Genomic DNA, 20,284 nt, shown 5'->3' with positions numbered 1-20,284 from the left:
CCTACCGAGGTGGTCCAAAAGTGGTCTCCACCACTTTGGGAGGCCAAGGAGGGAGGATTGCTTGAGCCCAGGAGATCAAGACCATCTCGGGCAACATAGACCTCGTCTCTACTAAAAATAAAAAAACAACTTAGTCGGGCATGGTGGCACTCGCCTGTGATCCCAGCTACTCAGGAGGCTGAGGTGGGAGGATCCCTTGAATCTGGGAGATTGAAGCTGCAGTGAGTTGTGACCGAAGCATTGCACTCCAACCTGGGTGACAGAGTGAGACCCTGTTTCAAAACAAACAAACAAAAATATTTGTTTCCAAATGGCACGCAAGGAAGGTAGTAATGCCTGAGTGTTAAGCCAGCAGATTTTGCCACTGCATTTTGTGTGCTAACTCAAGAAATCAGGACACCTGATGAGTTGAAGTGTTCAAGCTAAAGCTCTGCTATGCTCCCTACTTCATAGGCTGTTCTGCTTGGGCCTCCTAGTGATGGAGGACTGCCTCTTTGCTCGCTAGAGTCTCTAGTTTTCTTTTTTTTTTTTTTTTTTTTTGAGACGGAGTCTCACTCTGTCGCCCAGGCTATGGCACGATCTTGGCTCAGTGCAACCTCTGCCTCCTGGGATCAAGCGATTTTCATGCCTCAGCCTTCTGAATAGCTGGGATTACAGGCATGTGCGACCATGCCCGGCTAATTTTTTGTATTTTTAGTAGAGACGGGGTTTCACCATGTTGTTCAGGCTGGTCTCAAACTTCTGACCTCAAGTGATCTGCCCACCTCAGCCTCCCAAAGTGCTGGGATTACAGGTGTGAGTCACCACACCCGGCTGTAGTTTTCCATTCACCACAGTTTGTGACAGTCTCCACACCGTGAAGTGACAAGTTCTCTTCCCTTTTCCTTCTGCCCTTCATCACCTTTTTCTTCCTCATTTCTTTTTTGAATTATGCTGTCTTGAATTGGTGTCTAAAGGATGACATAGCAGACAAGGGGACTGACACATTAACTCTCATGCGTTACTGAGGAATTTCTCAGTGCTCTGTCTGCATCATCTGCTCGCTCTCTCCTTCCTAGATGCTGCCTGCCAACCTGCTTTGAGAAATTGGAAATGAATTGGGGTGTCATCAGCCTCCCCTTGTACATATAGAGACAGCATCTCCAATGCCTTGATTTGCATAATAACAAATAGTGTTTTGCTTACCTACTTCCACACAAACTGCTGATATGGTTAGGATTTGGGAAAGGGGAAGAAGGGAGTTTTGGGTTTTGAGGAGTAGCTGGGACTTGAACAAAGAAGAGGTAGTAATGAACATTCCTGGGGTGAGGGAATTAGCTGAGGGAGAATAAGGCTTATAATAAATTAGGGATTGACAGACTGTCTGTAAAGGGCCAGATAGTAAATGTTTTAGTCATTGAAGACCTTAATGTCTGTGTTGCAACTAATCAACTCCATCATTGTAGTGCAAAAGTAACCACAGACACTACAGATATGAATGAATGTGACTGTGTTTCAATAACTTTTTTTTTGTTTTTTGTTTTTGAGACAATGTCACTTCTGTTGCTCGGGCTGGAGGGCAGTGGCTTGATCACAGCTAATTGCAGTCCTGACTTCCCAGGCTCAAGTGATCCTCCTACCTTAGCTTTCTGAGTAGCTGGGACTACAGGCACACACCACCACGCCCCACTAATTTTTGTATTTTTTGTAGAGGTGGGGTTTTACCATGTTGGCCAGGCTGGTCTTGAGCTCCTGAACTTCTGGGCTCAAGCTATCCACCCTCAGTCACCCAAAGTGTTGGGATTACAGGCATGAGCCACTGTGTCCAGCCCAAAATAGTCTTCTGATTTTTTTCCCCAGCCATTTAAAAGTGCAAAACATTCTTAGCCTTGGCGTGAAGGTCCTGGGGCCGAGCTCATGACTGGTCTTGAGGTGCCCAAGCCAGAGGCCCAGCAGCTCCCTTCCCAGGCAGGGGGTCAACGTGCTGCCTGCCTATTCCCTGGTCACATGGTGACATTCCACCTCCACTGTCACATCTCTGTGTGAGGAGGCCTTGCTGGGTACTTGGGGACCTCTGTGTGCTGGTGCCTTCCCGCCTGTTCCTCTCAGCCCTGACTAGCTCTGTCTTGGAATGGGTAACTACCCTTTATTCGAAAACATGCGGCAAGCCCTGGGCTGTTCTGAAAACTCAGGCATAGCGTTCTGATTTCTCCACCCACAAGGAGCCCCGGGCTTCCTGAGTCCTTGGGACAAAACAGCCCCATAGACTGCTGCCCCCCTCCCTGGGCCCAGGTGAACAACCCAGGCAGGGGTGGGGCTGGGGCTGCACCTTGGAACCTACCCTCCACCAGGGTTGTGGTGGGGCCCTCCGTGCCACCTCGGTAAGAACCTGCCTGTCATCTGCAGCCCAGGTGGTGTGACAATGACCTTTGCCCTCCCCCTCCTTCCCACAGGTCCCGCACCTCAGCTGCGGAGGAGAGAGAGACGGCGGTGTTGAGTGAGAGGCCGCCGCGCATGAACAGATGCCCTCCCCACTCCACGCACCCCCTGGTGGCTGAGGAAAGTCTAGGCTGGGGCACAAATGGGCCTTGGGGTGATATCGGAGCCCGGGATCCTTCCTATGTCCAGGGCACCTGTCGCTGAAGGCTCTGACAAACTCACAAGCATCTGGGAAACAGATGCCCTGTTTCTTTTTCACAGCCTCCTGGTGGCCCCCAGGCCTTTGTTAGGGAGGCTCTGCCAAACTGCACATCTAGGTACCAGGTAAACACCTAGGACTCAGAACTCCAGACATCAGGCCCCATGTGAAAACCCAGGTCCAGGAAATCTGGGTCCCAGGAAGTCCTCAGTCACCAGGAAACACTCAGGCCTCAGTTGGATATCCGGTCCCAAGTTGACACCAAGGCCTCAGGTGAACACCAGGCACTAAGAAAATGTCAGGCCCCAGCTGAGATCAACCCCTTGGTGGTCTCCCGAACTCGACCTAAATACCAAGCCCCAAGTTTACATCGGGCCCCAGGTCACATCAGGGTCTAGGTAGACACTGACTCCAAGTAGACTTTAGGCCCCAGGTTCACAGCCACACCCAGGAGAACACCTCACCCCAGGTAGCTGTAAGACCCCATCCAGACACCAGTCCCCAGCTGGACACAGATTCCAGGTAAACACCAAGCCCCAGTTGGGTATCTAATCCATAGGAGGACATCAGGCACCAGGTTGACACACAAGCCCCACATAGATACCTACACCACAGGTGGACATGAGGCCCCAGGTACATAACCAGTCCCCAGGTGACTATCAGACCCTGGGTGAACACCAGGTCCTGGATGAACATCGAGACCCAAGTGGATACCCAGGCCCCTGGGAAACATCAGGCTCCAGGTGGACACCAGAACCCATGTGGACAACCAGGTCCAGAGGTTCCACATAAACACCGAGTTTTCAAGTGGGTATTGAGCCCCTAGGTGTACACACCAGTCCCTCAAATATCGAAAGGTCACATATTCTCTGGCCAAATGCAATACAGTCATCTCCCCCAAAAATATGTATTTGGGAAACTGAAAAGTATACTTCTCAATCTCAAGTAAAGAAACTCTTAATAGAAGACCAAAGACACACCGAAAGAACCAACCATGAAACTCCTGCATCCAACATGAGCACAGTACTGCTCAACTAGTCCCAGAGCAAGACCCGCCACAGGCTTTGCATGGAGGACGCGCAGATTAGAAGGGAAGAATGGAAATGTGGGACCTGGGATTGCAATGTAAGAAAAGAGGAAAAGGCAACCGTGCGTGCCAAGAAACCCAAGAAAGAAAGGGTGATATGGAGAAATAACTAACCCAGGCCCGGTTTCCAAAGAAACATTAGAAACCACACTGTGAAATGAAGTGACAGGCCGAATCAAGCCAGCATCTGTGTAGATTTTCAAGTGTGGGTCTCTCCCAGATGGCTTAAAAGCCTACAAATTGCAAAGGCCACCCTGAACATGTCCAACCCACCTTGCAGAAATTCACCACTGGGAAAAGATACAGAAAGCAGTGCAGTTCCGGAGCTTACCTTGGAGAAGCTTCCTGCAGTCCCTGGGCATCACTGGCTGCCTCTGTGGCTTTCCCCGAGGGCCCGCGGCCTTGGCCCAGCCCCCTCCCTCAGCTCTGGTGCGTGGCCACTGATGACCTGAGTGGCCTGGGCCGGGATCCTGGCCCTCTCAAGGAGCCACCCTGCATGCTCACAAATGGTCCTGGCAGCTGGCATCGTGGTGCTCTCTCACTGTTGGGCACCGCATCCTTTCCCATGGACAGTCTGGTGGGGCACGGCTCCGGGACCCCAAGGTCAGCACCCGCCTGAGATCTTCATGCCATGGCCAAAGCACTAGGGGCAACTTACCCAGGCACCACCTGAGCCACGATGGCGCCTTCCTCACAGCCTGTGCGGGAGGGTGAGGTTGAGGTCCTGGACGATGAGGGGCGGGGTCAGGGAAACTCCCCACCCATTCTCCCCAGGAAAAGGGCAGGTGCATGGGAGCACACCCCCTGCAGGTGGACATAAGGCCCCGGTGGACACGGAGGCCACAGGAAAATGTCAGGACACAGACGCTGGACATCAGATACCAGGTTGACGCCAAGCGCCGGGTGGACACCAGATCCTAAGGGGACCCCAGTCCCTGCACGGACAGCAGGTCCCAGGTGGATAAATCAGGTCACAGTTTGGCACACAGGCCCCAGGTGGACCCAAGGCCCCAGCTAAATATCAGGACCCAGGTGAACGACCAGGCCTCAGGTAAACAGCAGGCCCAAGGCAGACACAAGGCCCCAGGTACATACCAGTCCCCAGGCTGAAACCAGGCCCTAGGTGAACATCAGGCCCCAGGTGGACACCAAACCCAAGGTAAATACCATCCACAGGTAAACACCAGACCACAGGCAGATTACAGGTCCCAGAAAAACACCCAGGGCCCGAGAAGAAATCAGACCCTAGGTGAACACTGGTCTGCAGGTGGACATCAGGCTGGGTATCCACCTGGGACCTGCTGTTCACAGGGTGGGGGCCTATGTCCACTGACCCTGGGTACGTATTGTTCATCTGCGGTCTGGTATTCACCTGGGCCCTTAGAGTCAACCTGGGACCTGATGGCCACCTGGGGGGCCTCATGGTCACTTGAGGCCTGGTGTCCTCCTGGGGCCTGATGTCAACACATGCAGTGTAGGTATCCACCAGGGGCCTGATGTCCACCTGAGGTCTGCGGTTCACCTGGAGCCTTGGTGTCACCCTAGGACCTAATGTCCACCTGGAACCCGGTATCCATCTAAAGCCTGTGGTCTGCCTGGGGCATTATTATGTCACTTGAAGACTAAGTATCCAACTGGGGCCTGATTTTCACCTGAGGTCTATTATCCACATGAGGCCTGGGTATCCGCCCGAAGCCTTGGTATCCTCCTTGGGCCTGAAGTCCATCTGTGACATTCTGTCCCACTGGGGCCTGGGTGTAAACCACCTGAGGCCCTAGATTCACCTGGAGCCAGGGTGTCCACGTGGGGCCTAACGTTTACCAGGAACGTAAGTATCCACCTGGGGCCTCATGTCTTCCTGGGGCCTAGGTGTCAATGTGGGGCCTGGGGATCCACCTGGGGCCTGATGTTCAACTGAAGCCTGGTGTACACCTGGAACCTATTTTTCAACTGGGAACCTGATGTCCACCTGGTGCCTGATGTCCATGTGGAATCTGGAGTCCACCTGGGAACTGGCATACGCCTAAGACACAGTGTCAACCTGGTGTTGGCTGTCCAGTGTTCACCAGGCTCCAGGTGGATGCCGGGCCCCAGATAAACTCCAGGCCCCTTGTGAATATCAGGCCCCCGGTGAACACACAGGCCCCGAGTCAAAACCAAAACCCCACAGGTCCAGACTTCAGATCCCATGTGGACATCCAGGCTCCAGGAAGTCATCAGGCCCCAGTGGACACTCAGGCCCCCAGGTGGACATTCAGCCCCAGGTTGACACCCAGGCCTCCAGTGAAGAGCAGACCAAGGAGAATTCCAGGCCCCAGGTGAATAGCAGGCACTGGGTGGACAGCAGGATCCAGGTGGATACAAGGCACCCAGGTGGATACATGAGACCCTGCTGAACATCAGGCCCCACATGGACACTCAGGCCCCAGACGGACACTGGGCCTCACAAGGATATGAAATTCAAATAAACACTAGGCCTCAGACTGAAACCAGGTCCAAGGAGGACACCAGACTGCAAGTGACAACCAGGCCCCAGGTGGCTATGTGGGCCCCAGGTGGAGAGCAGGTACCAGATGGACAAACGAGGCCCAGGTAAACACCAGGCCCCAGAAGAACTACAGGCACAAGGTAGACACAGGCCCCAGGTGCATATCAGATCCCACGTGGATATCTAGGACCCAGGTGAACAAAAGGCCCGAGGTGAACATTCAGTCTCCAGGAGGGCACCAAGCCCCAGGCAGACACCAGGACCCAGGACGAGACCAAGATACAAATGGACATCAGGCCTCAGGTGGACACCAGAGACCAGGCAGCCTGATGAGGCTCCAGGCGGACACCAGCCTGCTGGTGATAACAGGCTCCCAGCTGATACCCAGGCCCCAGGGAAACACCCAGGCCACAGGGAGACAGCAGGAAGCTACTACAGGACCCAGAGGTACATCAGGTTACACATGGACACCCAACCTTCAAGTGGATCCCAAGTCCCCAGTCGTAAACACCAGTCCTCAACAACCGAAAGGTAACATATTCTCTGGCCAAATGCAACAGAGGAATCTCCCCATAAAATATGTAGGATGGAGAGTTCTTGGACATTGAAGGGCAGGGCCAGGGAATCTCCCCACCCATTCTCCCCAGGACAAGGGCCAGTGCATGAGGACACACTCCCTCCAGGTGGACAGAAGGCCCCAGTGGAAGCCAAGGACCCAGGAAAACATCAGGCCACAGACAGACACTGGACATCAGACACCACGTTGATAGCAGGTCCTGGGTGGACACAAGGTCTCAAGGGGACTCCAGTGCCTGCATGGACATCAGGCCCCAAGTGGACAAATTATGTCACAGTTTGGCACACAAGCAGACCCAAGGTGGACACCGGGCCCCAGCTAAGTATCAGGCCCCAGGTGAACACCCAGGCCCCAGGTAAATACCAGGCCCCAGGTAGACACAAGGCCCCACGTACATACCAGGTCCCAGTTGGGACATCAGACGTCCTGGTGTATGTCAGGTCTCAGATTGACACACAGGCCCCAGTGGAATATGAGGCCCCACTTGAACTCCAGGCTCCTAGTGGATGTCCAGGCCCCAGGTAAATATCAGGCCCAAGGTGAACACAGGAGGCCTCAGATGGACATCAGACCCCAGGTGAGTGCTCAGTCCCCATGTAGACATCAGGCCCCAGGTAGACACCGGTCCCCAGATGGACATCAAGCCTCTGGTGGACATGGTCTCAAGCTGTACATCAAGCACCGGGGTCACATCCAGGCCACAGCTGGATGCAAAACCATAGGTGGACAGTTGTGCCACAAAGGATACCAAGGACTCGGGTGATCATCCAGCATCAAGGGGAACATGAGGCCCGATGTAGGCAGCAGGCACAGGATGGATATCAGACTCAGGTAAACACTGAGGCCCCAGGAGGACAATAGGCCCGAGATGGATACCCAGTCCCCGAGATGGATACCCAGTCCCCACCTGATTATCTATCCTCATGGGATGGCATGTTCCACATGGACACCAGGCATCAAATAAACGCCTAGGCCCCTGGTGAGTGTCAGGCCCCCACAGGGACACTCAGAGACACTTAGACCAGAGCTGGACCTGTGGCCCCAGGTAGATACCTACACCTCATGGTGACATCAGGACCCAGAATGCCAGGCTCCAAGGGACCAGCAGGTCCCAGGTGGCTTATGAGGCCCCACGTGGATATCAGAAACCAGACTGACACCCATGGTGGCACAAGGCCCCAGAGAAACAACAGGTCCAAGGTGGACATAGGCCCCAGGTGCACACCAGGTCCCAGGAGGGTATCTAGGACCAAGGTAAACAACAGCAACCAAGTAGATACCCACTCCCCAGGTAGAAACCCGGCCCCAGGCAGAAACCAGGCCCCAGCAGGACACCAGGAAGTTCTGCTGAATATAGAATCAACATATGATCCAGCAGTTCTACTTCTGGGAATCTACCCCTGAAAGTACAGTCTCAGAATATTTGTACCTCCATGTTAATAGCAACGGTGTTCACAATGTTAATAGCAATAGTACTCACCATGGTCAGAAAGTGGATGCAACTATGTAACCACCAATGGATGAATGCATAAACAAAACATGGAGGCCGGGTACGGGTACAGGGGCTCACGCCTGTAATCCCAGCACTTTGGGAGGCCGAGACGGGCGGATCAAGAGGTCAGGAGATCGAGACCATCCTGGCTAACACGGTGAAACCCCATCTCTACTAAAAATACAAAAAATTAGCCAGGCATAGTGGCGAGAACCTGTAGTCCCAGCTACTTGGGAGGCTGAGGCAGGAGAAAGGCATGAATCTGGGAGGCGGAGCTTTCAGTGAGCTGAGATTGTGCCACTGCACCCCAGCCTGGGCAACAGAGACTTCATGTCAAAGAGAAAGAAAAAAAAAAACATAGTATAGATACAAAATGGCATGTTACTCTCAGCTATAAAGGACAAAAATTCTGACACATCCAACAACATGAAATACATTATGCTATGTTAAACCAGTCACAAAAAGACACATACTCTACAATTCCACTTACATGGGGTACCTAAAGTTAGAGACAGAAAGAAGGGTGATTGGCAGGAGGGGAGGGTGGGAAGGGAATGAACAGCTATATAATGAGCTCAGAGAAAGAGTTCAGGAGACTGAGTGCACAGTGCCATTAATAGGCTTAACAACGCTGAATGGTGTGCTTAAACATTAAGATGATAAATTTCATTTTATGAGTATTTTAACACAACTATTAATAATTTTTAAAATAATTTCAAAAATATCCCCAATGATTCTTATAAAAATTCCTTTAAGAACTCTTACATGAATAAAGCTCTTTCCTCTAAATTTGCTCTATTGTATAAATTATGTTTGGAATGATAAGTTATAAGGCAATATTTTGACTAGTAAATATATATTGTAAAATACTTTTCATATCACTTTATAATTGTTGGTCTACTTAATTAAGGTGCTTTCTATAACTCTTCCCACATATGACTATTTGTAAATTTATATTATAAAGAAAATTCTAATGTGTTGTTTATTGCTTAAATAAAGCACTGAAAAGCTGGTGAATTCTTCAATAATTTACCGTTAATTCAAAACATTATTTCTTCTCAGAATACATTTTCTGTAAAGACATATTAGGTTATTTTACTTCTCACATAACTGCATGTCTAGTTCTTTCAACAGGGCAAGAAGTGTCGCTTTTGTGCAAGTAATAGGCTCCAAATTATCAGTTCATCCCATAGGAATTTTTATAAAAGGATAAGGTTAATGAATGCTAGAAATTGCATCTACAACTTAGATTGATCAGTCACACACTGCAAGAATAAACAGCTTTCATCTCGTTTTGGTTCTCTGCTTTGAAACGTAAGCACACAGGTTAATTGCTATGGAAAGCATGGATTAAACTAAACTATGTAACACCATTTTCTTTAATTTCAGAAATTATATTAAAATATTAATCTTGTAAAAATATTCATTCACTCAAACATTTATTTGTTTCTCCTCTGAACAGCACCTGTGTTAGATGACCTGATGCTATTCGGAGGAGAAAAAATAAATGTTTGAGTTTATATGCATACATTTTTAAACATAGCAAATGTGAGATACGATATTTCTCACAGATTAAAACAAAACGAAAACTCAAAATCAGTAATATTCTTCCATATTTAAAATTACAATGCACTTTGCTGGATTACCACACTCAGATTTCACACTCTGTTATGAAATCATCATTTTTGTACTCACAATATTAACACATCTTAAAATACAAAAGAAGGTACCATCACAATTTCCGACCTACTCAAAACCTAATGGCCTGGCCATGGGCTGATACAGTAAGCCTTCTGTGACTCAGATTTCTCTGATGTAAAATAAACACATTGGACTAGACAATGGCACTGGTCATTTATTCCACATTTTACAAAGCAGTTTTTAGAATAGAAAGCATAAATCCTCGGGGATTCTGAAATAGGTTATATTTGACAAGTGATTCAAACTTCTGTGAGACTTGCTTCATAAACTCCACAAAGGGAGTAAGGAGATAACGACATAATAAACATATATTGAATGCATTTTTAGTAAGTTCTCTCACTTAGTCCTCATAGAAACCTTAAAAACAGTACTATTGTCAGCCCAATATTGAATCCAAGATTTGAATACAGTATCCAATTTGCTAACTTATCGAAAGTCCTAATCATCAATTAACCTTTCTTGCACCAAAGTAATTTTTTTTGACATTTTCATATATCAATTTCTTTTTTCCCAACTATAATTTTGGATTTATGTACAGGTACACAGATACCACCTTATTTTTCATGTTTACCTTGAAGGGTAGAAAACAAAATCATGTTTTATAAATGTGGTATAAAATTCCACATCTTCTCATGGTGTCATGTCAATAACCCACTACACTAAACCAACTGTAACAAGTTACTGCAAGCTTTAAACATCCAAATAAGAACAAATCTGAGCCAACACCTTGATGACATGGGAATGTGCTGATATCATGTTAAACTGATGTGGCAGCAATCCAAGGTACATGATTATTCAAATTAAAACAAAAAGGACAAAAGGTGCGGATTTTCTGGGCTACATCACAGAATATTTGGTAAAACCATAATACAGATTTGAGTGAAGGGGATTTTTCAACAGATAACAAATAATTCTTTATAGTAATTTGAGAAAGTATGAGAACACATGAGAAAAGCTTGGTAATTTAAGATTTACTTTTCTAAAACCATGTGGACAAAGACTAAATGTTATCCTTGCATTTTGAGCATTATAAATATAAAACATACAATGTTAAATACTGATCTCCCTGCCTGACCTGGGTTTAGATATTGAGTATTTCCCATTTTATAGAAAGAAACTTTCAAAGTTTCGTCCATACTTAAGTATATACTATTATTCCTCACCAAAATCTTCATGAAATTTAAAAGGCTGCTATTAAAAGTAGTTTTCTTCTTCCTCAAATATGCTAAAACATGTGAGCTTGGATTAACCTTCAGATTTTCAAGGCATGAATGATACACAAATAAAGTACCCAAGAATATGTTTTAACACATTTAGGATAAGTTTGTTTCCAGCTGTGACAGGAATACCTTTGAGTTTCAGGCACTGAAGAAAAATACCCTAAGCAAACAGAGTGTACTGTCTGTCAAGTTGCTTCTTAGTACAAATAATACATTGTGTCAATCAATTTTTAAGCCAAATTCTTAAAATCATTCAAAAAACACTTGCATTTTATAATTGTCAAACAATGCATTTATGTAATAGAAGATGCAACAAAATTTAGAAATAAAAAATCTCACACTATATTCCAAGTACCCAAATAAGAAAGAAGAAATTTGCAAATTAAGGAATTATTAATGTTGCTCAGAAACATGCCGTACTTTTACTCTGAAATTCACTTTAACTGCTTGACATATAATTTAATACTTAAAAATCATACACCTAAGTTGTTTAATAGTATTTATAGAATGTTACTTTTCTGGGTAGACACGTTTCACACAATAGTTTTCAGTTAATGCTGAGCATCCATTTAATAATTTTAATAATTTGATTCATGATTAATGGATTAATAATTTATTCAGTAACTTAGATGCCATACAAAACACTGAAAGGAATAATCTAATAGTTGCTCGCTGTACAATCCTGCCCATTAGTAATACTAAGCCGAGAATCTGATCGCTATTCCACTCTGTTGAATTACATGTTTCCATGTGTGTGATTTTGGTCAACACTAAAAAAATCGATACACAATGTCATGCTTTTTCCTTTTCCTTTTTTTTTTTTTTTTAACAAACACCTCAATCACTTGGGAAGTTGGTTAGTACAATACAGAGAACACAGGGAGAAAGTATAAAATGGCACTGAACACCGATGCCAATACTATACTTATTATGGTTATAACAAAGGATATTATTAATATTTGTATTATTTGTTTTAAGAACATGAATCAATGCCATTAACTTGAAATTGAGGTGTATACAAAATACACACACAACCTTAACCAAGATACTTTTCATAAGTAACATCACATTTTAAAAGATTGAAAACTGAGTATCTGTGCTGATTTGTATTTTGACTTAATGGAACAAGAAGAAAACAACATTCAACTAGGGAGGGTTATACTGATTAAAAAGCTCTTAAAATTCAAAATGTCTTCCTCTCCCTTTGTACTTACCACAGGCTACACAATACCCTGAGAGGATTCATTAGGAGAAAAATATAGCTTTAATAACTTACTTTGGTAAAAACTAATGAGAAAGTAAATTGGAAGGTGAGACTTCATCTTTGTTTTTTTTTTGTTTTTTTTTTGTTTGTTTGTTTTTTGACTTTGAAAAAATCTGATTGCATTTTCTGAATGAAAAAGAAGTATTTCATGTTAAATTTAGACTGTTGGCCGGGCGCGGTGGCTCACGCCTGTAATCCCAGTGCTTTGGCAGGCCGAGGCGGGCGGATCACGAGGTCAGGAGATTGAGCCCACCCTGGCGAACATGGTGAAACCCATCTCTACGAAAAATACAAAAAAATTAGCCGGGCTTGGTAGTAGGCGCCTGTAGTACCAACTTCTTGGGAAGCTGAGGCAGGACAATGGGGTGAACCCGGGAGGCGGCGGAGCTTGCAGTGAGCTCAGATCGCGCCACTGCACTCCATCCTGGGCGACAGAGCGAGACTCCGTCTCAAAAAAAAAAAAAAAAAAATTTAGACTGTTTAGCTTTCCACTATGTCAAGATACTTTCCAGATACTAACAGTACTCAGAACTGTGTAAAAGTGAACAACCAACACCATGTTTTAAAGAAAAAAGTTTAAATGCAAGACTAAATCTTGGGGAGATACTAAATGTATTTCTTTTTTTTTTTTTTTTTTTTTGAGACGGAGTCTCGCTATGTCGCCCAGGGTGGAGTGCAGTGGCCGGATATCAGCTCACTGCAAGCTCCGCCTCCCGGGTTTTTACGCCATTCTCCTGCCTCAGCCTCCCGAGTAGCCGGGACTACAGGCGCCTGCCACCTCGCCCGGCTAGTTTTTTGTATTTTTTAGTAGAGACGGGGTTTCACCGTGTTAGCCAGGATGGTCTCGAACTCCTGACCTCGTGATCCGCCCGTCTCGGCCTCCCAAAGTGCTGGGATTACAGGCTTGAGCCACCGCGCCCGGCCTACTAAATGTATTTCTAAGAAACCCTTCTCCAAGGTCAAAGTACTGGCAATTGTAATTTAGGCCGGGCGCGGTGGCTCAAGCCTGTAATCCCAGCACTTTGGGAGGCCGAGACGGGTGGATCACGAGGTCAGGAGATCGAGACCATCCTGGATAACACGGTGAAACCCCGTCTCTACTAAGAAATACAAAAAACTAGCCGGGCGAGGTGGCGGGCGCCTGTAGTCCCAGCTACTCGGGAGGCTGAGGCCGGAGAATGGCGTGAACCCGGGAGGCGGAGCTTGCAGTGAGCTGAGATCCGGCCACTGCACTCCAGCCTGGGCTACAGAGCGAGACTCCGTCTCAAAAAAAAAAAAAAAAAAAAAAGTAATTACTGGAAATTTAACAATAGTTTCAAGAGCTAAGAATCAGATTGCTTTTTAAAACAGAACTTTTTTTTCCCTAGGGGATTCATACTTGACAACAACTCCAGTTAAACCTAATACTCCACCCAAATCCCAAATTCAAATGCATTATTTCACCTTGGAATAGTAACATTATAAAATGGAATTTCTAAATTACAATATATATATACATAATACACCATTTTAACTGTCACATTTACCAGAATTATTAAATCAAAAACAAATTCTACATTCAAGGGACAAATGATAAATGCTTTGTTTTAGGAGTCCATTTGTTGTTGTTTTCCATTATTTGTTGTTTTCTACTCCCATATTTTAAAATTATGATCAAAGGACCAAAGGCCAAGTCAATCCCATTTCCCTGAACCCAACTGCCAGTAGGTACTGGCCCTACATATGCGTCCTTTAACAAGCCCCATTCTCAAAATGCCGGGGGTATTTATATAAGAACTTATTCCAAAGTGACTCTAAAATCCACATTCCCAAGATCTAGTACGGGTTATTCATGTGTTCCAAGGCATCTCCAACATGCAGGCAAACTTATCTGTTCATATTGAGGTAAAACAGACAAAAAAGACAATATTAACAAAAGCTACACAATTAAAACTAACCTTTTACCGCTTATTTAAGCTAATTATGTATTCTTACAAAACAGAGGCCCCTCAAGTCAATAATGTCTTTGATTTTAGTCACCCCCAAATTAAGACTCTTCCTTCAAAACCATTATTAGTTAACAAAAGTTTTAAAATGAAGAAAAATATTTTTTTCCAGAACCTGTATTTTGTGGTGTGATACAATTTCTTTTTATTCTTCAAACTTAGAAATAACTCATATATGGGTACTATTTGATATTTTTTTCAGATACCAAGGAATACCTACAGGATTCATAAATAGGATTTTCTGACACTGGCAGGGAAGTCTGCTAACATTTACAAAATACCAAAGACTCTTCTTTCAAACTTCAAAGATGGCTGAGAATTAACAGTTATGATTAGTTTTTGAGTACAAATAAAAAATTTAAATCTTGATTTTTTTGGGGGGGGCCAACATTTTAAACAGTCAAATTTTACTCTACTTTCGGTTTTCAAATCAAAACAAAAAAACTAATGAAAATTACCCAACTAGCAACAAGTCCCATATCCCAATGTTATTTTTAAACCAATTATAACCTACTGCCAGTAATTATTTGTAAGTACCTGCTTCTTTTATTAAGCACTGGTCAGTTACATAAAAGAGTAATTTGCAAGAATGACACTTGGCAATGGGTCACCTTAATGCTTCTGGAATAAACAGAAGCATTAACAAAACACCAGATCGTAAGCACTTTTTTTTTTTTTTTTTGAGACGGAGTCTTGCTGTGTCGCCCAGGCTGGAGTACAGTGGCCGGATCTCAGCTCACCGCAAGCCCCACCTCCCGGGTTTACGCCATTCTCCTGCCTCAGCCTCCCGAGTAGCTGGGACTACAGGCACCCGCCACCTCGCCCGGCTAGTTTTTTGTATTTTTTAGTAGAGACGGGGTTTCACCGTGTTAGCCAGGATGGTCTCGATCTCCTGACCTCGTGATCCGCCCGTCTCGGCCTCCCAAAGTGCTGGGATTACAGGCGTGAGCCACCGCGCCCGGCCCAAAATGATTTTTAAATGTTACTTTTCCACTGATACATTGTAGGGAGTCTAGTCCCAGCTAACACAGTTGATTTTAAAAAACACATAAATACTACACTTGTGCTTTTTATATCATATGGAAACAGCTCCAGGCAGAGCACAAGTAGAAGAAAACCTGCCAAATCAAACTACTGTAAATAAAGTTCCTCTATGTACTCCAGAGAGAAAACCTCAAAAATAAAACTCAGAAGACCACTCACTGTTACCCCCCCATCCCAACAAAAACTACCCAAAACACTTTCATTTTGAACCTAACATTTCCCTAAGATGTTCACAGGAGAAGCTTTCAGGTAATTAAAGCCGCAGCAGTACAGTTGAAAGCGCCACACTACAGAGGAAATGCTCTACAGGGTTCAGCAGCTGCCCACCCATCCCGAACCGCCCCCCATCTCAGTAACATGTAAAAGCTCCTGTTAAAGTTTTTTTCTTACACTAATAAAGGCATACCACCTAGTGTGCTAAAGATTACAACTAGCAGCCTTAGAGTAGTAAAGTGAAAATAGGAAGCCTACAGGAATGATCTAAATGCCTACTTAGAAGAAACAAAGCAGCAGACAGGACCCTTAGCCCTCTTGTCTATGTAGGGAAGCAGTTGAATTAAACTCAGATTTACCCACATTAACAAAAATTTAACAAAGCTTCCCCAAGACACCAGAATAAAACTTGACCTTTCCAGTCAAAAGGCAGAGAGAGGCCTCTTCCATGTCCCAGAGTTGAATGAGTTCAAAGATTGGCAATAAAGGAAAAAAGAAAGCATCATGGGTATGTTGGGAACAAGCTTTGGAGTTTTCGAACAGTCACACCAAGTTTCTCCAGCACACGGGCACCCTTTTCCTGGTACTCTTGTCGGGTCATCCAAAAGTTGTCTTTGTCTTTCATGGTATCTGCTAGAACTGCACCACCCAGGAATACCATGTGCTTTCTGCTGGGTGGGTCTCCAATGCTGATCTCAAATTTAGAAAGTTTTTCCACATCACCCTTTAAAACTCCTTCTAAGTAAAGCTGTTTAAGTTCTCGTTCCAACGGTGAAGGCAGGCCACGATACATAGCAGACCCTCCAGAAAGCACAATGTATTTGTAGGATTCAGATTTGGTATCAGTGTCAGCTGCCTGAATTGTGTTAAAAAGCAATTCAGCAATACCAGCTCCTTCAACATTGATCAAATGAGGCTGAAATAAAATTTCTCGTGCTTCAAATCTCTCTCCCCCAACTTTGAAGATATGTCCATCTGGGAGTGTATAAGATTCAACTAATACTTTGGTTTCTAAGGCCAGTTTCTGCTCTTGCTCAATATTATATCCCAAGTAACAGAGTTTTTCTTTAATCATGTGAACCGTTTCAAAATCAGCAGGGTGGTTGAAGGCGTATCCTCGCAATAGAAGCAACACGCTTCTAGTTATATCCCTCCCAGCAATATCCAGTCTCCTGGTAAGATGAGGGAGAGAAAAGCCTTCATATACTGGGCAAATATGAGTCACACCATCTCCAGAGTCTACGGCTACACCAGTCAATAAACTTGGCGTGTACAAAGTCAGAACGGTCTGGACGGCTGCATACCCACTGGAAAACTGCTAAATCTCAATCATTACCTCTATAATCTTCTCTGTGTATTTGGTTGGGTTTATAGGAGGTTCTGTGAGCAAGATTTTACAATTTCTGGTATCTATATTAAGTTTCTCTGGTCCAAGCGTGTAGTCCTGCAGGTGTTTCATGTCATCCCAATTTCGTACTATGCCATTTCCCACAGGCTAGTTAACTTCTAACATTGATCGTAATTCGCTTGCCTCATCACCAACCATAAGATCCTTGTTCAATGTTTCCCACTTTGGTGGTTGATCTGATAACAGGTCTTCCAACCAAAGCTGGGAAGATGTGTTCTGGAAAGTTAGAGCCTGCACATCCACACTTCACAAACCCGGTGCCGTTGCGGCACACCACCTCCTTCCCGTCCTGGCTGTCCATCCTCCGCCAGGGGGAGAGCCGCTGCCGCCGCACAACCGACAGCCGCCGTCGCTGGGGCATTTTTTCTTCTCCCTCCTCCTTCTCCATCTTTCTGTTCAAATAAGTGGTCTTAATATTTCTTCTTACAGAAAAAGTTTAAATGTTTATTATAAATATATCTAAACCATTAATTTTGGCAGCTTTCAGGTAAAGTCCAGCACTTCATTTATACAAAATCTATGAGGTCAGTAGAGATCATCTAATCTAAAGTGGTGACATCATCCATTCAAGTCTTTGGCACAATCCCTCGCCAGTTAGAGCACAGCATGCCTGGATATGCCACTGGTGATCTTTAATAGAAGGTAGCTTCAAAAACTGGCCGATTTCTGCTACAGTCATGCATTCTTTAACATTTCATTTATTAACAAAACTCAAGCAAACCAGCTTTTCTTAGGTCTTCATGCGCTAACATTTTAGAGTTCTTCTCTAGTTACAGAAATCCTCTCTGTACTGTCCACAACAACTATTACAAACTCTGTGTTGGTATAGTAGGTGTTTCACGAAGAACGACGAGATTCTTGGCCACCAATATCCCACGTTAGGAAATGTGTATTATTAATCACTAACTCTTCTACATGACTTCCTCTTGCAGGAGATGTATGTACAACTTCATTCATAGAAAATTGGTAAAGAATGGTAGTTTTCCCTGCATTATCCAGCCCAACAATGAAAACTTTGTGCTCCTGGTGATGGAACAGTCTCCATGTTCTGGTGAAGAAAATTCTCATTCTCCGTCACGGACCCCCGCTCCAGACACCCGGGCCGCCTGGACTCCCCTGGCTCAGGCTGAGGGAGAAGACAGAGACGCGCTGGAGCCTGCGCCTCTGCTGCTGCTTGGGTGCTCGCCGCGGGCCCGCTTCCAGGGAACCGGAGGGAGGCCCTAGCCCAGGCCGCCCTGCTGCGCGCAAGGTCCGGCCGCTGCCGCCGCGGCACTTGCCTGGCTCGCCGAAATCTCTGCCACGTCGTCTGCGAGGAGCCTCGCGGCCCAGCGCCCTCCCCCAGCTCCTCTGGGGCGGCTGCACCGAAGTAATTCTTTTTCCAACACACAAGGTCCCTTGCTTACCTAACAGGACCAAATGAAGTGAAAGTATGTTAAAACTGTAATCCACTATTCAAACATTACAAATGTAATTCACACATATAAAGTTGAATCCATGCCACTTTATACACAATGATACATTTTCAACGTACAATTTTCTGATAAAATAATGTCGTGTCCTACATAATTAAAAAACTATCAAGATTTCTCTTTTCATCAACGAATTTGGCCTATTAAAATAAAACCATAAACATAACAGACTATGTGATAGTTTCCCAACATCTTTCTATCTATAAAGTTTGTATAAGATTACATCTAACAAGAAGAAAAGTAAATATAAATAAAATAGAAGAGATGATGACTTAAAAATCAAAACACAGATCATGTAAGGGCTTGTGTAAAACTTACAAATGCTTCAACAAAGAATTATACTTTGAGAATTTTAATCTGTTCACATGATATGCTTTGGAAGCAGCATGTACTGTTAGAGATGTGACAATGAATAAAATGATAGAGTAATATAAATGAAAAATGGCCTCAAATCAGCAGCAGTAAGTAACCAATGTGGAAAACCAGATGGAGAATTAACTGCAATTCAGTTATCTATATTAAAATGACTCCTAGATTTCTCAAAGAATTCAAGGTAGAACTACCATTCGATCCAGCAATGACACTACTGAGTATCTACCCAGAGGAAAAGAGGTCATTACATGGAAAAGACAGATGCACATGCATGTTTATAGCAGCACAACTCACAATTGCAAAAATATGAAACCCATCAACCATGCCCATCAACTAAATGCCCATCAGCCAACAAGTGCATAAAGAAAATATGATGTATATATACACCGTGGAATACTACTCAGCCATAAAATGGAATGAAATAATGGCCTTTGCAGCAACCTGGAGGCAGCCAGAGGCCATTATTCTAAGTGAAGTAATTCAGGAGTGGAAAACAAAGTATCATATGTTCTCACTTGTAAGTGGAAGCTAAGCTATGAGGATGCAAAGGCATAAGAATGATACAATGGACTTTGGGGACTCGGAGGGAAAAGGAGGAGCAGGTGAGGAATAAAAGAATATATATTGGGTGCAATGTACACTACTCAGGTACACATGCACCAAAATCTCAGAAATCACCACTGCAGAACTTACTTGTGTAAGCAAAAACCACCAGTATCCCAAAACTATCGAAAAATAAAAGACTCCTAGATGCAACTGGAAGCTATGCAACATACAAAGAGAAATTGACCATATGTAGCTGAAAATATTTAAAAAATGAATTTTCAATGCAAAATGAATGTTGTACTTAAGGCGTTAGTTTTGTCATGGGAGACATGAGTGTGATTCTATTCACATTGTATTGCTACTGTGAAATGGACACAGACATTGTACTGTTTGGATGAATATGTGATTTTTTTCTTGCCTAATTCAAACAGACCTTAGACAAAGAAAAGATACTCTTGAATAAAACCAATTTTGTTTCCACACATATTACTTTTTGCAGTAAAGGAGACTGAAAGTAGAGTTCACAAAATGTAATATAAACTATATAATAAACATGACACAGTACATTTAGAATTACAGTAATCAGAAACTTCAAGTTGAAAGAGCAATGAGATGATTTTATTGCCTGTAATATATATAAGAATTAAAGAAATTTATAGTATCTGATTGTAGTGTGAAGCGTGGGAAAATTGGTACTGTACTATTACATAAAATTAATGAAATTATGATTTTTAACAGCATATTTGAGGGTGAAAATTGTCATATTTTAACATGTTCATTGATTTCGGATCAGCAATTCCA

At 44.5% G+C, this 20,284-nt stretch overlaps 1 long non-coding RNA gene and 2 pseudogenes across 2 annotated transcripts in view; all 3 read right to left on the bottom strand.

The window, feature by feature from the left end:
• The window catches only part of LOC114670547 (uncharacterized), a 65,427-nt gene that overhangs the window by 28,510 nt on the left and 16,633 nt on the right, over positions 1–20,284 (bottom strand). The window lies entirely within an intron of this gene.
• LOC114670545 (actin-related protein 2 pseudogene) lies at positions 15,097–17,397 on the bottom strand (annotated as a pseudogene). The gene is made up of 2 exons (XR_013399501.1): positions 15,372–17,397; positions 15,097–15,232 (listed from the first exon to the last, which is right to left on the bottom strand). The product of XR_013399501.1 is annotated as an actin-related protein 2 pseudogene (transcript).
• On the bottom strand, positions 17,632–18,167 carry LOC114670546 (ADP-ribosylation factor-like protein 5A pseudogene; annotated as a pseudogene).

This window comes from Macaca mulatta, chromosome 10 (genome assembly GCF_049350105.2).
Source record: "Macaca mulatta isolate MMU2019108-1 chromosome 10, T2T-MMU8v2.0, whole genome shotgun sequence".
Classification (NCBI taxonomy): domain Eukaryota; kingdom Metazoa; phylum Chordata; class Mammalia; order Primates; family Cercopithecidae; genus Macaca; species Macaca mulatta.
Note: the sequence above shows the minus strand (reverse complement) of the source record. Positions and strands in the feature narration are given on the sequence as shown.